Source organism: Pelodiscus sinensis, chromosome 2 (assembly GCF_052426305.1).
Source record: "Pelodiscus sinensis isolate ZL-2025 chromosome 2, ASM5242630v1, whole genome shotgun sequence".
Lineage (NCBI taxonomy): Eukaryota > Metazoa > Chordata > Testudines > Trionychidae > Pelodiscus > Pelodiscus sinensis.
The window spans coordinates 216514734-216534787 of NC_143053.1; the positions used below are offsets into that span (position 1 = coordinate 216514734).

The 20054-nt window shown below is 46.8% G+C and overlaps 2 protein-coding genes across 8 annotated transcripts in view; one reads left to right on the forward strand and one right to left on the reverse strand.

Moving 5' to 3' along the window:
- The window catches only part of ANKIB1 (ankyrin repeat and IBR domain containing 1), a 108031-nt gene extending 93568 nt beyond the window's left edge, over positions 1-14463 (reverse strand). For 2 of the 3 annotated variants that reach the window (XM_075922381.2, XM_075922379.2), the window contains exon 1: positions 14165-14462. The gene's annotated coding sequence lies outside the window, so the exon portion shown is untranslated. Of the gene's footprint in view, positions 1-14164 lie in introns of all 3 variants that reach the window. The other variant, XM_075922380.2, reaches the window with a different exon arrangement.
- Positions 14464-14546: 83 nt separating this feature from the next.
- The window catches only part of KRIT1 (KRIT1 ankyrin repeat containing), a 53638-nt gene continuing 48130 nt past the window's right edge, over positions 14547-20054 (forward strand). Inside the window, exons 1-2 of one of the 5 annotated variants that reach the window (XM_075922382.2) lie at positions 14547-14667; positions 15185-15352. The gene's annotated coding sequence lies outside the window, so the exon portion shown is untranslated. Of the gene's footprint in view, positions 14760-15184; positions 15353-20054 lie in introns of all 5 variants that reach the window. The other 4 variants (XM_075922383.2, XM_014569233.4, XM_075922384.2 and 1 more) reach the window with 4 other exon arrangements.

Sequence of the window (20054 nt, forward strand, 5' to 3'; positions counted from 1 at the left end):
CCGGGTACAAGTCAACCTTTACTCAGTAAGCCTCACCAGTTAAGCTGACCAATTATCATCCCTACTCACCGTAACTCATTTCACAGTTTTAAATATATTAGATAGGAGCTATTTTCATTTTAAGTTTTTACTTTGAAATATAGGTTGGAGCTTCCTGATCCTCGGGACAAGTTTGCTGGACCAGGGGAGTCAGGCCTTGGGTTCTCTTGAGACTCCTCTCTTGGTCATCAGCCCTGACCAGTGCTCTGACCCCAGTTGCCAGCCACACTCCTGCTGCCAGCTTACTGGATGGGCTCCCTGATGCCAGGCCACTGGCCCTGCAAACTGCCAGCCGCTGGAGCCATCTAGTTCAAGGGCTCTCTGGTGTAGCAACATGATGTTGCTGGACCAGAGAGTCCCAGACCAGAGAGGATCAACCTGTACTACAGTTTAAAATGAAAATGAAATTAAGGCCTTAAATATGTAGGCTAGGCTGCATGGCATCCCATTTGTTTGCCCTCTGGACTTTTTGAACCCAAGTAAGGAAACCAATTAACTTCCAATTGCATGCTTTCATCTCTTTTTTTGTATTACTACGGTCACATCCACTTACACCAGATTTTTAAGCACTTAGTAGAAACTGCTGGCCAGTTTTTAAGGGTATTCAGGAAACTGAAGATGTAGACATGGGCATAGTGGTATTTTCAGAAGTGCCTACGTCCTTAGCTGCCAAAGGGGCTAGAAGTTTAGCACTTATAAAACCCCACTAAGGCACTTAAATACCTTTTAAAAATCTGGTCCAGTATCATTCTGCATCACAGTATGGTGCCTAACACACTGGGCTCCAGGTTCCAATGAGGGCTTTTACATGCTACTGCAATACAGTTTTTAAAAAATGTACAGAGGAGGAATGTTATTTCCCACTGATGTTAAGAAAAGTCCTATTAATTTTGTTGTTCATATCAGAGACACCAGTATCCCATGCATTCAAAAAACTGGCAGAACAAAAAATTCCCTCACATGAGTCTTCTTCAAAACAAGAAGGTTAAATAAAATGCAATTCCTCAAATTCATTTCAGGATGCTGTTTGCTTTTTTAAAAGCAAATATAAAACTAGAGTGTCAGAATATGCTTTGGTTGGAACTGAGTGAAGCTGGAGAGAATGTTCACATATTGTACAGTCTGGCTTTCTGGAAATCTGATTTAACACAGATAATTCATCCTCCCAAAGGCTTGCCCATTTTCCCCTTTATGTACAGTTTATCTGCACAATTGACTAAAAACAACAAAGAGTTCAACAACACTTTAAAGAGTAACGAATGTTACAGGGTGCTAGAAGATATACTCAGCGTTGCTCAGGCTCTTAATTCAATTACTTATTGTTTTTCTTCATTTAAATGATTGCCCTGGGGAGAGACTGGGAGTGAGGGGGTGAGTATGCAGACAGCCCCAGGGAGAGTCAACAACCCCAGCCCTCTTTCACCATAGCAGCCTGGCACCAGGTGAGACGTGCCTTGTCCATGGCTGCTGCAGCTCCAGCAGACACAGCTAGGGGAGGGGTGCATGTCCCTCTGCTGGGAGACAGATAGACCCACAAACTCTCTGAAATATATAGTAGATGGATGTCCATTTCTCCTCCCCTGCTGGCCCAGTGGAGTTATAGCTATCTTGGTCCCTATCTCTGGCCCCTTGTTGCCCCCCATAGTCATTCTGCAGTATAACTGTCCCTCCTACCAAACCCCTTCCTTTCCATTTTATGAGAAAAATTGCATTCCATGCATATCCCATTGTCTTGCACAACCAAACCCTGACCTTGATTTAAGTTAAGACAAATCGGCATAGCAAATTTGGTGGTGGAACCTCTAAAAACTGGGATTCTCAAGCCCAGGAACATCTCTGGACCTGCTAGACCATGGATGTTTCCAGACCAGAGTCCAGCTGGGGCTGGAAGCCCTGCCGGGGCCCATGGCTCCAGGGCCAGGAGTCCAGCCAGGGACAACAGCCCAGCCAGCTAACCACCATGCTCTCCCCATTCAAGTCAAATGGCTTCAGCTTTTTACACACTTGTAGAATGGCAAATATTATTATATGGATTTTCCAGACCTGATGAAGAGCTCTGTGTAAGCTCAATAGCTTGTCTTCTCTCACCAACACAAGTTAGTTCCAATAAAACTTCTCTCTTATCCACCTTGTGTCTTTAACATACTGGGACCAACACAGCTACAACAACACTGCATATTTTACAGACAGAAATACAGACCTAGGTTTCAAAGGATTACAATTATCAGTAAATATTGATTACTCCATACCCACACAAATGGATGAAAAATATTTCTATTAATAATTATAGAAATGTATATATTAGTAAGAAAAGTGCTGCTGGAAAGCATGAGATTTTAAGGATATTTACTTCACATATTTTGAGACGTGATGTTGACAATTTGTGCCTTAATGGTTATAAAGTTTTAACTTTTTGAATTTAAACATCTATTGTCATTAAATAATTTGTGTCTAATTCATCCCATAATTTTCTACAACTGTGAAAATTAAAATGCTTAAAAACATTAATATTATCTATCAACAACAACAAAAAATATTGCCAAGCTTAGATCTAATATGCTCCATGTGGCATTATCACTCCACTGAAGAAAATGAATGAATACTATACTCATTTAAAAATACCCAATTGCTCCGAAACCACTAATTCAAATCTATGTGGAATCTTCCAGCAAATCCTTAAAAACAAAGACTGAATATAGCTGTATCAAAGAGCATATGATGCATTTTACAGAAAGGGTGCATGCTAATATAGCTATACAAACATCTGAGCTCCAGCTAAAAGTTAAGGCAAACTAGCTTCATTGTTCAGGGGAGTGAAAACTCACATTCTTGAGACACATGTGGGTATGTCTACATGACAAAATACCATGCAGCAATGACATCAGAACCTGGGGACTATAGATCTGGTCTATTAGATTCACTGAAGAAGGGTTGGGGTTTTTGGGAGGGTTTTTTGGCGTGGTGGACAAATCTCTAGGTAAGCTGATATCAGTCGCCATATAGACACCATTATGTCAGTGGAGGAATTACAGGCAGTCCCCGGGTTACGTACAAGATAGGGACTGTAGGTTTGTTCTTAAGTTGAATCTGTATGTAGAGTTGGAACTGGCATCCAGATTCAGCCGCTGCTGAAACTGATCAGTTTCAACAGCGGCTGAATCTGGACGCCAGTTCCGACTTACATACAGATTCAACTTAAGAACCCCAGGCGTCCCCAAGTCAGCTGCTGCTGAAACTGATCAGCAGCTGATTCCAGGAAGCCCGGGGCAGAGCAACTCTGCCTCGGGCTTCCTGTAGTCAGCCGCTGGTCAGTTTCAGCAGAAGCTGACTTGGGGACGCCTGGGGCAGAGCAGCTCGGGTGCTGCTGGGTTGGTCCAGTAGCGCGGCCGCTCCTCAGCGCTACTGGACCAACCCAGCAGCACCCCAGCTGCTCTGACCCAGGCATCCTGATTCAGCCACTGCTGAAACTGATCAGCAGCGGCTGAATCAGGACTCCTGGGGCAGAGCAGCTGGGGTGCTGCCGGGTTGGTCCAGTAGCGCCAAGGAGTGGTGCTGCGGGACCAACCGGCAGCGCCCCACCTGCTCTACCACAGGCCCCGGGCTTTGCTCCACGTCTCCCTGGTCTGCTGGGAGGGGGGCACTAGCTGCTCCCAGATCAGCTGGAAGCGCCGCGGGTCCGGCCGGGTCCTCCGTGGCTTTGCTCAGCGTCTCCCTGGTCTGCAGCCCAGGGAGACGCTGAGCAAAGCCGCGCTTCCAGCTGATCTGGAAGCGGCCGCGGGTCTGGCACCCGGGTCCTCCGCCACTTTGCTCCCCGTCTCCCTGGTCTGCTGGCTCCCCCAGCAGACCAGGGAGATGGGGAGCAGCTTTTTTCGCCCCGGAGGAGGCGGGCGGCGGGACCAGGCGTCCCGCCCCTCCAGTCCTCCGGGGCGAGAAAATCCCCGTTCGTAACTGCGGATCCAACATAAGTCGGATCCACGTAACTTGGGGACTGCCTGTATTATTGTTACTTGTTATTTCCAAGTAACTTAATGATGATTAACCATCTGGTAAATAAATGTGAAAATACAGGATCTAGTATTTTGATGTTAAAGGTGACAAAGATTAAGAAATCTCAGAAAGCCTAAGGAATGGGCAAGATGGTCATTGTAACATCTGGCAAAACAGCTCCAGTTGAGGAATTTTCACCTCCCTGCCCACTCCCTTTTAAAAAAACCCAGAAAACCAAATTCAAGTAAAGCATGTAACCACATTACATTAAACTATCATCAGGAAATGCCAAAGTAAAGGTTGAACATGCAACTAAATTATATCTCCTTTTACATTTGCAATACAATGACATCTTTAATAACTGGTAAATCTTCAAGGCTTACCATAGTATTGTAACCAGCACTGCTGGAAGTTACTCTATTATACAAGTTGTTATAGCATGTAGCAAATTATGCAGCTCTTTTAATAAATAGCATTAGCATGCTAATTCTGTGTAAGTCTAGATTATCTCCACGTGACATCACAATTACATAGTGTTGGTCAAATAACGTCATACAGATTGTTTCTAAACAATGTGGCTCTATATATTCTGGTGTCAGAAATATGCTGTTATAACCATATTTCAAAATCTAAACTTTCATTTAAAAAAAGTTCTTAACCCTTATAGTAACAGAGAAAACCTCGAACAGATGAATAACGCTAACTGAAGTAGCAGCATCTCCCTGCATTAGCAGAAAGCATAAAACAATAGCTATAAGATGCGACTTGACCCACTTATCATGTACTCTTTGCAATTTAGCAGCTGTATAATTTGGCATCTGATCCCAGATGCCACGAATTTGCCATTAATTTTTGGTCACACTGCCCTTTCAGGACCTTCCTGTAGCTGCCTCTTAAGACGTGTCTACATTACTGCAATATCAGTGCTGAGGCGGTCGATCTTCTGACATTTGATTTAGTGGGTCTAGTGGGGACAACTGAGGGCGCCCCTGTTGACTCCGATACTCCTCATGACGGAACTTGATAGGAGAAACCATAGTGAGGATGGCGCCCTAGCTCCGCTTTAAGTATGTCAATTTCAGCTACGTTATTAACATAGCTGGAATTGTGAACCTTAAGCTGACCTTCCCCCATAGAGTAGACCTGTCCTTAAGTCTGCCACTAGCTTCATAAAGGAAAAACCAATTGGTTTAATGTAGGCTGTCCCTGCGCTCGCTGCAGCCAATGGTCACTCTGCAGTATGACGGTCCTTCCTATCAGCTCCCTCACTTTCCCTGTTATGGAAAACAACTGGATTCCAGGAACTTCCAAACCCTAACCTTACTTTAAGTTAGGAGAAAAGGAAGCTACCTACCAAATTTTGTGGTCCTAGCTCTTACTGTTTAGGAGGAGTCCTTGAACGAACAGACTCACAGATGAACAGGCATACCAACACACATTTCTAAAATATATAAACTTAATTTTAAAGATAAAATTTTATGGGCTGTCCTTGTGTCCATATTTCAGTCTTTTCACATGTTATCACTAAGTTGTTAACCTCAGAATGGCTTATGAGCTACATTTTTAATTGTCAACAGTAATTATACCTAGCAAAATCCAGGATACTTCAGCAAATTTACAAAAAAATAAGTGCTAGGTGAATAAAATGCACATTTTCTATAAGGAAAATGCACTATTTGACTACAATTTAAAAGCAGCCATTCCAAATGCTGTGGTTAATTTTGCCTTTGCATCAGAGTCTTTTTATTTCATTAAGACATATTGAGGAAGGCAGACATATCTAGTTGTCCCAATTCTAGAAGGGGTTTAAAAAGAGGCTCCATTTTGTTCCATTAGTTGTTTTAAATGCATTAACTTTAACCTGTTTATACTATATAAAATTCTCCACGTTCTCAATTACTGCCACATCTGATTCCCAATACACTAACACACATAAAACTGTACATTTTTATCAATGCACATTTGATATTTATATAAATCTTTGACAAAGTGACTGGCCCTTTTTAATGATGAAGATTAAGCCCCGATCTATAACACACTTAGCTCATCTCCCCCAATGGAGCAAACAATCAAAGCCACATGACAATCAGGTCATGTGGGTAAAATCATGCCTTCTAGGGTGGAGATAAACACAGAAGCCTCTCGAAAAAAAAAATCAGAAGAGACAAGACAGCTATCCTGGAGAGGCACATGACAAGAGGAAATCTGCCTGCAGCAAAGCCCAAGAACAAGGACTATAGATTCCCTTAAAGAAAAGGAAAGAAACAGACTGGGAAGCCCCAAAAGGAATGAGTTTGGGCCTAAAGGGACAAGAGGAAAATATAGTATAAAGACTTAACAAATTAGACTCCAAAAAGAAGGATATTACTTTATGGAGTCAAGACTGTGACTAAGTTATTGAAAGAATCAGGAAACTTAACATACGGTGCTATGGCATGAGAGCATGTGCTCTTGGATGGCATGTTCTCGCCACTGGTAGCAACAATGAGATGACCGGATACCCATACCATCAAGGAGCAATAATTGAACAGAAAAAGCAGACAGACAGACCCCTTCCACTGCTGTGAGATATTCACCCTTCCCAGCCACTCCTTGTGGGAAGGGGAGAAAAGATTTGGGAAGGGGGAGTGCCATGGTTCATGTGCAATGTCTGGTATTTCCTGGTTTTCCGACTGGGTGCTGGATGGAAGCCTGGCGGGGGCAGGAGGAGTGACTGGGAGGCGGGGTGCAATTGGCCCTGGGAGCCCTGGTTGCATGTGAGGAGGAGAAGAAGGAGGGGCAGCCCAGTCCATGCTCCTGCATGCTGGTCAAGTGCGTGGTGGAGCCACAGCTGGACTGACTAGCGTGGGACAAGAGCACCCTGAGATCTGCACAGCCCGGGTCAGTCCTGCTCCCCGCAGGCTGATTTGCTCCCCTGCCCCCTCCTAGCCAGCCATTGGTTGATTCTCCCCGACTTCTCCTCCCGGTCTTCCCCCGGCCAGCCCCGCTTCCACTGGCTAGTTCTCCCCTCGTCCTCCTCCTGAGCTCCCTTCGGCCAGCTCTGCCCCAGCTCGCTCCCTCCCTCCCCCGCTATACTGCGGCCAGCCCCGTCCCACCCGACCCTCCCCCCCACAACCAGCCCTGCTTCCCGTCGGCCCCCCCATCTCCCTCAGCCAGCCCCGTTAGCTCTGTTTTCCTCCCCCTCTCCTCCCGGCCAGCACCACTCCCCTCCCAGCCGGTATTTTTTTTAATGACTAGCTGGTAACCCTGTCCCTAAATGGGGGATGCAAAAACAAATTGAATCAAGGGATCTGAAAGGCCAGTTAAACACTTGCAACAAGAACCGTACTGCCATCAGTTTTAGAAAGTGCAATCTTTCCGGAAAGAATTAGATCAGTGGTCACCAACCAATAGATCAGGCTCTGCCAGTAGATCTTGGAGCCTCTGACAGGTGAACCTGATTGGTTTGGCCAAGAGGCTATCAACTGCAGCACTTGAGCTGCCCCTTCCTGCACTGCTGCACCCTTCTGCTCTTTGCATTGGAGCTGTCTTCCCCACCCCCATTTGCTGTGCAGAGCAGGGAAGGAAGGGGGGGGCTGATGTCAGGATGCCCCCCTCTCCCACCCTGTAGTCCAGGGCTTCTTAACACGTGGCAGCCGCATGCGGCCCACAGCCTGTTTGTTTGCGGCCAGCAGTGCAGTTTGGGTTTACATGGGGCTCAACATGCGGCCTGCAGGTGGGATCCTTTGAATACGGCCTCCGCTGGGAACACTCTCCACAACAGCAAGGCATCTCCTAGGCAGTGAGAGCACTGAAAGACACAAGCAGATGAGCTGGCTGGAACAGACAGGTACAGAGTTTCTAGCTTCCAAAGAGGAGGTACTGGGAGCACCAGGGCATTGTGGGAAGTGCTTTGTATTCATGCCCATCAGTGTGAAAGAAGCTATTTGCATATATTTGCATGTATATGCAACCACACTTAAGTTGCGGGCCCTCGGCATGTGCTGTGAATATTATTGTGACCCCTGGAGCTTCCAAAGTTGAGCAGACCTGCTGTAGTCTCTCTACAGAATGGAGGAGGGCACAGCAGGGTTTGGGATGGAGGGAGTTTGCTGGCTGCTTTTGAGAGTGGTGCAGGGCCAGGGCAGGGGTGAGCCTGTCCTAGCCCCACTACACGACCTGTGCTAAGCAGTGTCCGGCTGGAACCTGCATCCTGAACCCCTGTCCCAGTCATTAACCCCCTCCTGTACCCCAAGTCCCCAGGCTCAGCTCAGAGTCCTTCACACTCCAAATCCCTTAACCCAAGACCAGAGCCTGTACCCTAACCCTCTGCCTGATGAAAGGGAGGAAGGATAGGGGAGAGGGAGAGGTTGGAGTGAGCAGGGGCAGGACCTTGGAGAAGGAACACAAAGGAGGCAGGGCAAGGGTATTTGGGTTTGAGGTAGATCTTGGATTGCACTTAAACTCAAAAGAGTGATCTCATGCTTAAAAAAATCCAACTAAGTCCACTCATGGAAGTCAACACACTGTTTTAAAAAAATACATTTTAAACCTAATTTACAATAGTTAAAACACATGGTTATACACTAATATAATACATCTTCAAATGACTAATCATAAAATGTGTAGTGTAAAAGCACAAACTCATAGTTGTAAGGATATCCCTACATCAGTCTCATAATTCAGTTCAAGTCTGCATCTCAGTCCTGATACAAGTATAAGTGGGGCTCCATAAGATTAATGGTTTCTTTTAACCACCAAAATGCATAATATTTACATACAAACATCACAGTAATATTATAATGTCATTAGCAAAGGTCTGTCCTTCCTGTCAATATAGGATCAATTATAAATTACAAGTGAACTCTACAACTGATCAGCTGTTGTTTTACAACAGATAAGCTGAGGTAGATGCTCAAAGAGATTACTAAGAAATAGGCATTAATCAAAAGATGCGTCTGTTACAGCACATAACCCATTTTCAGTTGTTACTTTATTTTCTTACCGTAATAATCCTTCAACAATCTAACCTTTCAGAAGTTTTTAAATTTAGATCTTTAGTCAATGCAAAATGAAATAAGTAGCCTTGTATGGTAATCTTAAGTACTGTTATAGTTTAACACACTTACAGGAAAAAATTCAGTGTTGAGATCGAATGTTTAGAATTAAAGGAAAGGAAAATTACTAGTTTGTCTAGAGATATTCTGATATGGTTTTATTCAGGGGAGGCTATATTTAGTTTACATATAATATTTTAAATATCCATTATTTTAAAAAGAAACTTTTCAAAGTTAATTCCAAATTATAAAAGCATTAAAATAAAAATAAATTTGGTGGAAGAAAAAGATAAAGATCCCACCTTTTGACATTGGCTCAAGTTGTTTTCCTGACTGGTTAACTATTTTTTGTTTTAATCTTTTTGTGATATAGTTCACACCCAACTCAAGGTCTATAACAGGGATCAAGGGAATTATGAAGTGAGAAAGGAAAGCATTGTTAGAGAGGACTGGGGACAGATGGGCAGAAATTTAAGCTAAAAACGGGAACTTAGAAAGTCATGATATTAACAAGATGTATGTCACTTGCAAGCTAAGTGCAAGAGGTGTATTTATCCCTTCTTCCTCATGCCCACATTTTGTCTTATTTGACTGAAAGTATGTTAGGGCTGAGACACAGCTTATGTGGCTAATGCATTCTGCACATTTAGAATTTTTACACGTTAACAACGTAAAGCAAAAAAAATATGAAGTTTGCTTCTTTGACTCTACAATGACAGACTCATACACTCAAAGAGAATAGGAAACAAAGAACGATCATGCCACTAGCTTCGTTTGAAATAAAAATAGTTACTGAATAAATCTAGTAATTTATTAAAGTTTCCGAAAAGAATGCATAGGGTCTTAGTATTTACTGCCTTTTAAAGTCTTGCAACATTAATGATACTTATTGACAGTTAAAAAATAACAAACACTCTGCCAGAGAAGTGTAGCCAGATCCCATACAATTTTAAGAACATTTTAGAGACCATCAGGTAGGCATGTTAGATACTGTGTAATTGAATTGTCATGTAACCACATGAATTTTTAGTGGTTATATGATTATTTGAAAGTCCGTGGGGGCAGGGCCAGTAGCCAGTGCAGTGCAGTCCAGCTCCTCTCCCAGGGAGTCCCCTACTACTCCGTGCTGTTGTCTCTCCCTCAGAGGCAACAGCGTGAGGTGGCAGGCAGAAACTGGTTTAAAAACCAGCTTTGCTCACAGACCGGCTGCGTGCCACCCTGTGAGGCTGCCTTTGCTACAGATGCAGCAGCACAGGGTAGCAGCAGCCCCTGTCCGTGGTATGAGCTTTTCATGGTATGAGGGGTATGAGTTCTTCATGGACAAAGGCTGCTCTGCAGGATGTGGAGCAGCCTCTGTCCACAGGAAGCTCGGACACCCCATCTCCCCTCCGCAGACAGTATGTGATGTAGTGGGGATTGTGTTTGCTATGTTTGCTTTGTTATGTTGTGATTGCTACTGTTTTATGCTGTTCTGTTGTAACCTTGTGTGTGTGTGCCTCAGTTTCCCTGGGTACTGCACTGGTACTTGGCTGGGGATGGGAATGTCAGGTGTGGCTCTCACTGAGGGGGATGCTGCCCCATTTTAGCAGTACACAATAGGTCAAACTGTCTTGTAACCTGAGCCTAGGTGGAAGATTCAATAGGTGACACCTTTTGAAGCTAGACAAAGGAGGAGGAGGAGGAGGAGGGGCAGCCTGCAGGGTTGGGACTGGCTGCGGAATGTGGGAGACCTCTTGGCTGGTTGAGGATGCAGAGAGGGTCCTCCTCTCCCCAATTTGGATTGTACTAACTGCTTCTGGTTCCTGTGATAAGTTCATGCTGCGCTGTACCCCTGTCAACGAATAAACCTTCTCTTCTACTTGCTGGCTGAGAATGGCATCTGGCTATGCAAGGGGATGCAGGGCTTGGTGACTCCCCCACACTCTGGGACATAGGGGCTGCTGCCGCAGAGCAACCTCTACCTGCAGTGGACCCAGGCTCACCACAGACAGAGGCAGAAGGGGGGTGGAGGGGGGCAGTGTATATAGTTGATAGAATTAACCGATAAGCCTAGGCTTACTGGTTAATCATTTACTTGACTATATGCTAACATCCTTACTATCAGACAGCATTCAGACATTTGTAACACTAATAATGTTTTATTGTTTTGTGTCAGTCTGAACATTACCTAAGAACAGCCTCATGGAGAAATTTCAAAACATATTTATCTTTCTTTGTTCTATTATCATTGTTGTATAATATATTACAGATTTAAATCATTGTCTACTTATTCTCCACTTGAATTCATGGCCCTCGATTTCACAGAGCTAATCAGTCCCTTAACAGTAGAAGCATGTGCAGTCTAGAAAGAATTACAAGGGTACAGCAAATCTATACTGACTTTAGCATAGAACACCTGAAACAGTGAGGGACCCAAAAAAAGGGGTGGGGGGCGAGGACAACAAGTAAAGATAAATGCCAGTGTCCAAATCAACTGTCCAACAATCAAACTTACCAAATCCCCAACACCACGCACATACTGCTGTACTACTGACCAGGTCATTAATTGTCCGGAGAAGAAGAGAAAACAGTGCTGCTGCAGATAATTATTTGGATATATAATAAGGAAGGGCAGAGTAAATCAAGCACTGTTAAACTGCTTCACATACTAAAGAGCAAATAGAAAGAAATACAGACAAGACAGAGAATTACACTAGTTTCTAAATCTTTTTTAAGTCTCCCCATTAAATAATGGCTAACACCTAAAGGAAGGTTATCTAGTCTGAGTAAATCTTTCCTTTTTTTTTTGGTTTGCTGTGTCAATAAAGAAAGAAATCATGTGAGTGTGCGCACACAGCATTTTACAGGCAAAACAAATGACAAAACCATTGTCACAAGTAACTGATGACTAAAGGTCCTAAATTTGCTATTTTTGTTTACAATACTTACATTCTTTTTACAGTACATTATAATTATTGGTAGTCTTTCTGGAGGGTTTAAACTGTAATTCTGACCCCATTAGTGAATATGGTATTAATAGTCTTTATTCATGATACACTATATACAAGATGGCAACAAACAACATAATGAATAAATCCTCTTTTACATGTTACTGCTGTATTCTAAAGATTTTAATTTACAACTAAGTATAAAGCACATACTCAAGACACTAATTTCAATTTACAACCGAGTAAGCTATTTAAAGCAACAACATTAACTTCCTAAATTCCAACTCCTTCACACATCATAGGTGTGAGAACAAATTGTTCCAGTACAGGAGCACAGAAAGGCTTGGAGCAAGATTCCAGAAGACTCTGCTACAGGGTCTCCTCCTCTTCTCATGCTGCTTGGTCTTTCCATGCTCAGAAAGTCCTGCTTTGAATTATGCTGCCTCACTCTCTCTTGATAAGGTCAAGTGGTATACATGAACCCCAAATGAACAGTCTATGTAAGTCCCTACATTTTTGGTTAGAAAATATTTCTTGTTTACAGGTAGCAATATCTTCTTTCAGAGAAAGAACACGTACCACTTTTTCCTCAAACACCTAAAAGAGACTAAAGTCCTCAGAGCAATGTACTAACTACTGTTTAAAAAAAAACACACCCAAAGGAAAACCAATACATATACTTAGAAGAGGATCTCAGTAGTTTTACTTTGCTAATCTGCACAGTCAATAATTCTGGGGGTGGGGGGAGGGAGGTAAAGGGAGGGAGGTCTCACTCTAGTGCCTACATGGATATCTGCTAAGGCCAGTGGTGTTCTGCATGGATGCAGGGATCCATTCACTTACATTCAGTTGCAGCATCTTATTTCAAATGTAAAGTGAACAATGTGCATTTTGTGGTTATGTATCCTTGGTTGGAGGGAAGGGTTGGGGAGGAAGAGGACTCAGCAAACATCAATTAGTATGGTTCTACTTATTTTTTAAAAATGTAAATGCAAATTAAGGGATCCTTCAAGCACTTATACCTGTAAAATTACTCATGATCAGGGCTAAATTTTGTAATGGGAAAAAAAAATTCCCAACTGAAACTCTGACTGCTCAGTTTCAGCTTAGAGTGGTTGTTTATAATGATCCTGAAAAGAGGGTTAGATGAGAAGGATCACAACTATAATTATAGCTACACAAGCCTCCTACACACTCTCTTCTTATACCTCTTTTGTAAAAGTTTCCTAAAAATCTTCTTGAAGTCAATGCAAATATTTGTTTTTAAACAAAGGAACTGATACTGGGGTCTGGCGATTCAAGTTTCTTACAGTTCTGTGGGTACAACAAAACTACCATTTATATTTCAATTAGCGGCCTCAAAAGAATTCACAGGACTCAGAAAAACTGCAATTGATAAGTTATACCTACATAAATCATTCAACAGAGGAAATACTGAACATTTCCCAGTTCTTTACCTAAGTAGTTTCTAAGTAAATAATCCACCACATACTGCCAACCTTTCACTGTCTCATGAATTACAAGTGACTACAACTTGCAGAGGGATCACAAAGGGAAGTGCAATTGATTCATCAGAAGCAACACATTTTGATGGATGCATATATTATATAATGCTCGTACCATACACTGTCACACAAGAAACATCTCAGCTGTTTAAGGCATGAGCCTCCTACTATTAAGACTACGCCAAAATAATTTACATTAGGTTCTTCAAAATAGGGCTTGTGTCAGACCAGTAATTAGCAAGACTCGTGATCCTTGGTCCTAGAGAATGATGTTTAATAAGCAGCGCACTAAATGTATCCTATGTATAGGAGCACATACTGCCTTTCCGATCTCTTGTTTTGGTGGCAGCAAAGAGAGACATCCCTAGAGCCACCTTCGCTTTTCCCTGCACTGGTCTCCTCGGCAAATCTCCGCTGTCCTGCTGCATTCAGCATTTGGCTCCAGTTAGATGCCCCACCTACGGGGATGCCAAGGGCTGCAGACATGCGGAGGAGGCTGCTGGTATCTGTCTGCCGTGCCTTTGCTTCCCCCCTCCCACCCCAGCCGATTGCACCATTGCCCGGCCCGAGAGGGGATGGAGTCCCCGCGCCCCCCAAGGAGCCCAGCAGTAGTCGGGCGGTGCTGAGGCCGCGCCTGAGGAGACACACCCCCGGCACGGGGGTCACTCACCAGCTCTCTAAAGAGTCTCTCCCCGCCGCTTCTTCTCCCCGCATCCAGCGCGCCTCCATCGGCCCCCCCGCCCGGAGCCTCCGAGTGAAGCGCTGGCCGCGCCCGGGGCTCGCCGCAGCGGGGAGCGGGGTCTGGCCGGAGACGGCGGCGGGAGCTCGATCGCTGCCCTTTGTTTGGCGGCGGGGCTCGCTGGCCCCAACGCGGATCCCTCTCCCCTCGGGCTGGGCCCCCCTGGCGGCGCCTCACGCCCCGGCCCGGCCTGCAGCCCAGTCCCCCTCCGCTCGTGGCCAGCGGCGGCAACAACAGCAGCAGCAGCAGCCGCTCAGGCCGGCGACCCGGAAATTCATTGGCAGCAGCCGGGCCCAGCGGCGCCCGGCCGGGAAGCAAATCTGCCGGCTCAGTGGGCGGGAGCGGGGCGGGGAGGCTCGGGCTATGCGCGAGCGGGGGCGGGCCCGGAGCCGCGCTGGAGGATGAGTCCCGGGAGGAGGCTCCAGACCCCGCGGGTAAGAGAGCGGGGCGGACGGAGCCAAGGTTAGGCCGGGGCCACCCCCAGGCGCCGCCCTTCAGCGGCTGAACATGCCGCGCAGCCGCCCAGGTTAGCTAACGGGGAGCCGGCCTGGGGAGAGGGAGCCGGAGCTCGCCCTATTGTGGCCCCGGCCCGGCCGCAGCCAGCGCGCACCAGCTGCTGTAGCTGCTTTGAGGAAGGGCGGAGATCAACAGGCCAGAAAAAAGTTTGAGGGGCCGGCTCCCAGTCCCAGCCCGAGCCGCTCTTGCGTGCTCCTGTCAGCGCCTCTGCCTTCCGGGCTGGGGGAGAGGTTTCCGCCCCACCCACAAAGCCTCTTCCCCGGGACTGCTGTGGCAGAGGGCTAGCTAGAGCATCGCTTCGCCCGAGGGAGGTCGGCAGGGCTTGGGGCGGGGCGCTCGGTGAGTCTCTGCCCGGGAAGGTGAGGGGATGGAGTTTGCTGTCTCGCAGTGGCGATCGCCCGTCTCAGTGCTGCGCAAAGTTAAATTTTCTTTCAGCCCGAAGACCTCACTCGCTTGTGGCAGACGCCAGACGCTACCGGTGCTGTGTGTTATAGAGACCGACGCTGACTTGCCAGTCTCCTGAGCGCTCCCGCAGTGCTGGCAGAGCCCTTACTCACGTGTGTCGCGCCATTATCTCCGGGGGGGCTGCTCTGACCTCAGTAGGTACGACTGCTTCGCTCAGTGTATGTAGATCTCACCTTTTGCGCGCAGCGGTTAGTTAATAATCTCTGGTTAACCCCTGGGGGAGTGTGTGCAGTACCCAGGGCTAAAAGAGGAGGAAGTGATGTATTCTGTTCCCATCTCCGATTCTCAGAAATGATAGGTTTGTTGATTGATAGCAAAGATAATGAAGAATATATGTAGTTGCTTGTACCCAAAAAGAGGCCTAACTCCATTGTGAATATAAACAAAAGACATTTCTCTGACCAAAGAAGGATGTGTGTGTGTTAAAAATTACATGTTTGAGGCTAAAACCTAGAAGTAAGCCTTGAGAGGAAGCTAGTTAGAATAATATATGTACCTTTTCCTCCACCTAGTAGTTGCATCTCACTAGAAGCCAGCTGCTCTGTTGTGAACATTGATTCTTTTTCCTCTTTTGGGAGACCACTAAGGCAAAAATGTTACTACTTTTACATTGTTAAAAAATTGTGAATGGTGCATTGCTTATTTCAATGGTCCCCAAACTTTTCGAGGTCACACCTTACTGCTGCTTTCCTCCCTTCACCACTTCTAGGACTGAGAGCATGGCCCAGGCTGGGGGAAGAGGGATGTGGACAGCGGTAAGGTGACCAAGGTGGAGGCCCCCAATGTTGGGGCCAGCAGTCAGGGCCAGGAGTGGAGCTGGATGGAGCTCTTTCTTGCTCCCCATGGGGGCTGGCCTGGGCCTCAACCGCATGTCCCACAGTTTAAGGACCTCTGCCTTACTACATGATTAATTTTTTTTTTACCTGTAATGTGTGGTAAGCTGTGTTTGGAAACTAAATTAGTATTGTATATCCAGAGCAATCCCATCTTCAAGACAGCTGCCCCAGTCCCTGTGCTTTTGGGGAGAGGGGGACGTGGCAGCCACTCCAGCCATCTTATGGACAAGATGGTCCCCCATATTGATGGGCACCTACAGGGCTTAGAGCAGTGTGAGGGATTGCCTGGCAGGGTTGGTGAGGTATGGCAGCAGTGATCAGTTCCCCCTCCCCCACCACAATCACCATAGTAGTAGGAAGTCTTGGAAAGTGGAGCAACATAGGAAGTCTTGGAAAGTGGAGCAACATACACAGAAGCCTGCACTACTCCACCACCATTTCTGAACTGGGTTGCTCTGCTTCACTATGACAACAAGAAGCAGAGTGCCCCAGCCTCCAAACTCTCCAAACTCAGCATTGCTCAGGGGACCAGAGTGCTCTGCTTCCCACCACTGAAGTGAAGTGGAACAACCTGGCTGGGAAATGGGAGCAGGCTGCTGTGTATGTTGCTCCACTTCTCAGGCTCCCACCACCATGGTGAGTGCAGAGGGATGACCCCTACTGCTACCCAATGCTAGCCCTCCTCTCCCCTTCCCCTTTCCCCCCACCCCCCAGTAATCCCTTAGGTCGCATAGCTCTGAAGAGAAGACTTCAGGGAAGAGGTACAAGGGAGGTGGGAAGAGGCAGGGTTGAGTGGAGCAGGGTTGGGGCTTTGGAAAGGGTAGAATGGGGATGGGGTGGGGGCAGAGCAGGGGCAGGAAGGGGTGAGGCCTGGGGCAAGAGAGGTTGCCTTGGCCTCACATCTCCCACGGGATAGCCCTGTCCACCTAGCTTAGGGGTGGACAATAATTTTAGACCAGGGGGTGCTTCACTAATTTTTGAAGTTGCCCCAGGACACTTCTGTGCTCCCCCTCCCACAGACTCTGATTGGCCTGGGGTGGGGGAGCATGTGGAGTTTTGCCCCCTGCCCTCTGCAGAGAGAACTATCAGCTGTTATCTGAACAGCTGGCAGTTCCCTTTAGGTACCCACCCCCTTGCAGGGTAGCAGGAGGCTTTGTACCCTCTCTTCCCCCAGGACAATCAGGACCTGGGGATGGGAGGAGCATGCAAAGTCTCTCGCTCCCTGCCCCTGCCCTGCAAAGGGTGCATGGCACTTGCAAAGCAGGGGCAGGGAGTGAGAGACTTCACATGCCCCTTCTGCCCCCAGACCCTGATTGGCCTACGGGTGAGGGAGTGGCAGGGCTTCTGTGGGCTGGATCCATCTGCTTGAAGGGCTGGATTTGGCCCATGGAGGCTCCTTTGCCCACCCCAGACCTAGCTCCCTTTTGTTGGCAATATGTGTCCTCACCTGGAGCAATTTGAGTGGCTGTCAGTGTGGGGCATTGTGGGGCACTGACAGCCAGAGCCCCGCTACCCAGCTGCAGGTATCAGCCCTGGGCAAAGGTGATCATGCGCCACACACACCCCTCGGCATTGATGTGTTGATTTGGGTGCCAGGAGCAGTTAGTGGGGTGCAATAAATCAGTAAGGGGGAAGTGACTCTGACACTGTGCCATGCACAGCTAGTAGTCTTAACTGACTGGGGAGGACAGGACTTCCTCTTCCCCTGCAAGGAGCAGTTAGAACGGGGTCAGACCCACCCCCAGAAAATTATCTGGCTACAGGCAACACCACAGCCTGCTTTCTGGCTTCACTGTTCTTCATCTGTGGAGGGAAGGAGTTACTGTACAGGAAGCTTCTCCTTCATCTGCCAGACACCTGTGTATCTGAACCCACCTTTTAGCCAGATTGTCCCACCAAGCATCAACCACTGCACTAAGAAAACCCCCACTAATGCCCTTGAACCTAAACCCACACCCCAACAAGCCTCACCCACTGCATCTGGAGCACCCCTGCACCAGATCTCCTGCTAATCCTAACCTCCCTGCATCTGGACTCCACCCCTGAACCTAGATCACCCATGCATTCAAATCCCCACTCATAGATCCCCACTAGATTACCCATGCATTCAAATCCCCACCCTCCCTGCACCTGGACCACTCTGACAAGGCCCCCCTCCCCCCCTCAGACTCCCACCCCAATGAGTCCTACAAAGCCAGCACCTGGACCAACAGCTTCCCAAGTCAGCATGTGGGGCCCCACTGCTGAGCCTTCCCCACCCAACCCCTACCTTTTGAACCCCAAAAATCTTCATTTGGACCCCTCATGCAGAATCCTAGTGTGTCTTCATTTTGAAAACCCCAAATCCTGAATTGAGAGAGCCACCTAAGTCTCCTTCCCCCTTCTCCCCCCTCAATAAGTCGCTGTTCATCCAGATCTCCCTTGCACTTGGACCCCCTTACTATGCTGTTGGCACCCAGATAGAACCCTATCACCCCAAACTTGAATCTCCTAAGCTCCTCCAAACTTGTATGCTGCTGAGTTGAGCCTACCTGCCTACATCTAGTGTGCTTGGCATGGTGAAGCAAAGCCTGGGGTGTTTCTGAGACCTTACCATCCCCTCTCTTTCTCAGCTATCTATTTGTACCCTGGACTCCTTAACTCCATTCATCTGAAGAAATGGGTTGTGCCCACTAAAGCTCATGTTATCATCTACATTTTTTGTTAGTCTCTAAAGTGCTGCAGAACTATTCATTGTTTAAGTTTTTTCAGTTATGGACTATTACGGCTACTCCTCTGAGACTGGTTATAGATTGTTGTAATAAGTCATACATCCAATTTGTCTCCTCAGTCCATGATTGTTTTAGAGTCTTGCAAAGTTATGAATTTAGACTCTCAGGCTCATTTTTTGAAAGCATTAGGCGATTTGATTTGAGAATGAGGACTGGGAAGTTAGATCTAGAACAATTGTTTTGTGAAAAGTGTTTATTCACAGGTGAAGTGGTGTTTTTATTTTTTATCACTTTCTTGTGAGTTCATTTGAGAACATAGTGATGGTCCAGTTTTACCCACCTAATTGCCATAGGGGCATTTAGTGCATTGGGCAAGGTAAAGTATATGTTGTGATAGGCAAGTACAGAACCCAGCAATCTTGAAAGCTTTATTGTGGTTGGTGTTGATCATTCTAGCAGTGGAGATATGTCTGCAGGGTTTGCATCTGTTGTTCTGACTCTGGTGATGCTTTGAATTGGTGTGTCCCGGTCTGTGGGGACCTTGCTTCTGATGATGAGATTGGCATGATTTGGGAGTTATTTGAAGCTCAGAAGAGAGGGTTCAGAAAAGATTTCTTTCAGTTTGTGGTCCCCGTCAAATATGGGCTGTAATTGTGTGCAGTGAAAACCGGGGCATGCTCTCATAGGGGAGTTATTTTCATATTTAAGCAGGTTTTTTTCAAGGTATTTGGGTGGTCTGTTTTATGATGAAATCTACTTCTCTGATGGAGTGTCCTTGTTTGATGAGGGCAGTTGTGTGTTACAGGGCGTGTACTCGATTTTCTCCTTGATGTACATTCTGTGGTATCAGAGTGCCTGACTGTATGTAACAGATTTCTTGGTGTGTTTGGGATGGTTATTGGATCTGTGAAGATAATGTATCTTCTTGTATACTAGGGGGCTGTGCCCCCTGCTCACTACACTGGCAACCCCCCTGTCTCTGGAGGTAGGCACCCCCAGCTCTCCTTCCAGCCACCAGGGAGGGCAGGGGCCAGATCTGGGGCTGTTCCAGCCTCTCAGTCCCCACTCCTCCCAACCGTCAGGGAGGGCCAGGGTCACGCCAGCCCCGGCCTCTTGGCCTGGCCCTTCCCGCAGCACCAGACACTCACACCCCTCCCCCTGGCATCTCTCCCCCCCCCCCCCCCGCAGCGCTGGCCTCGCATCCCCCTATCCTCCCAGAGGAGGGCCAAGGCCACGCCAGCCCCCATCTCTTGGCCCTCTCTGGCCGCCTGAGATGGGCTGACGCTGCACCAG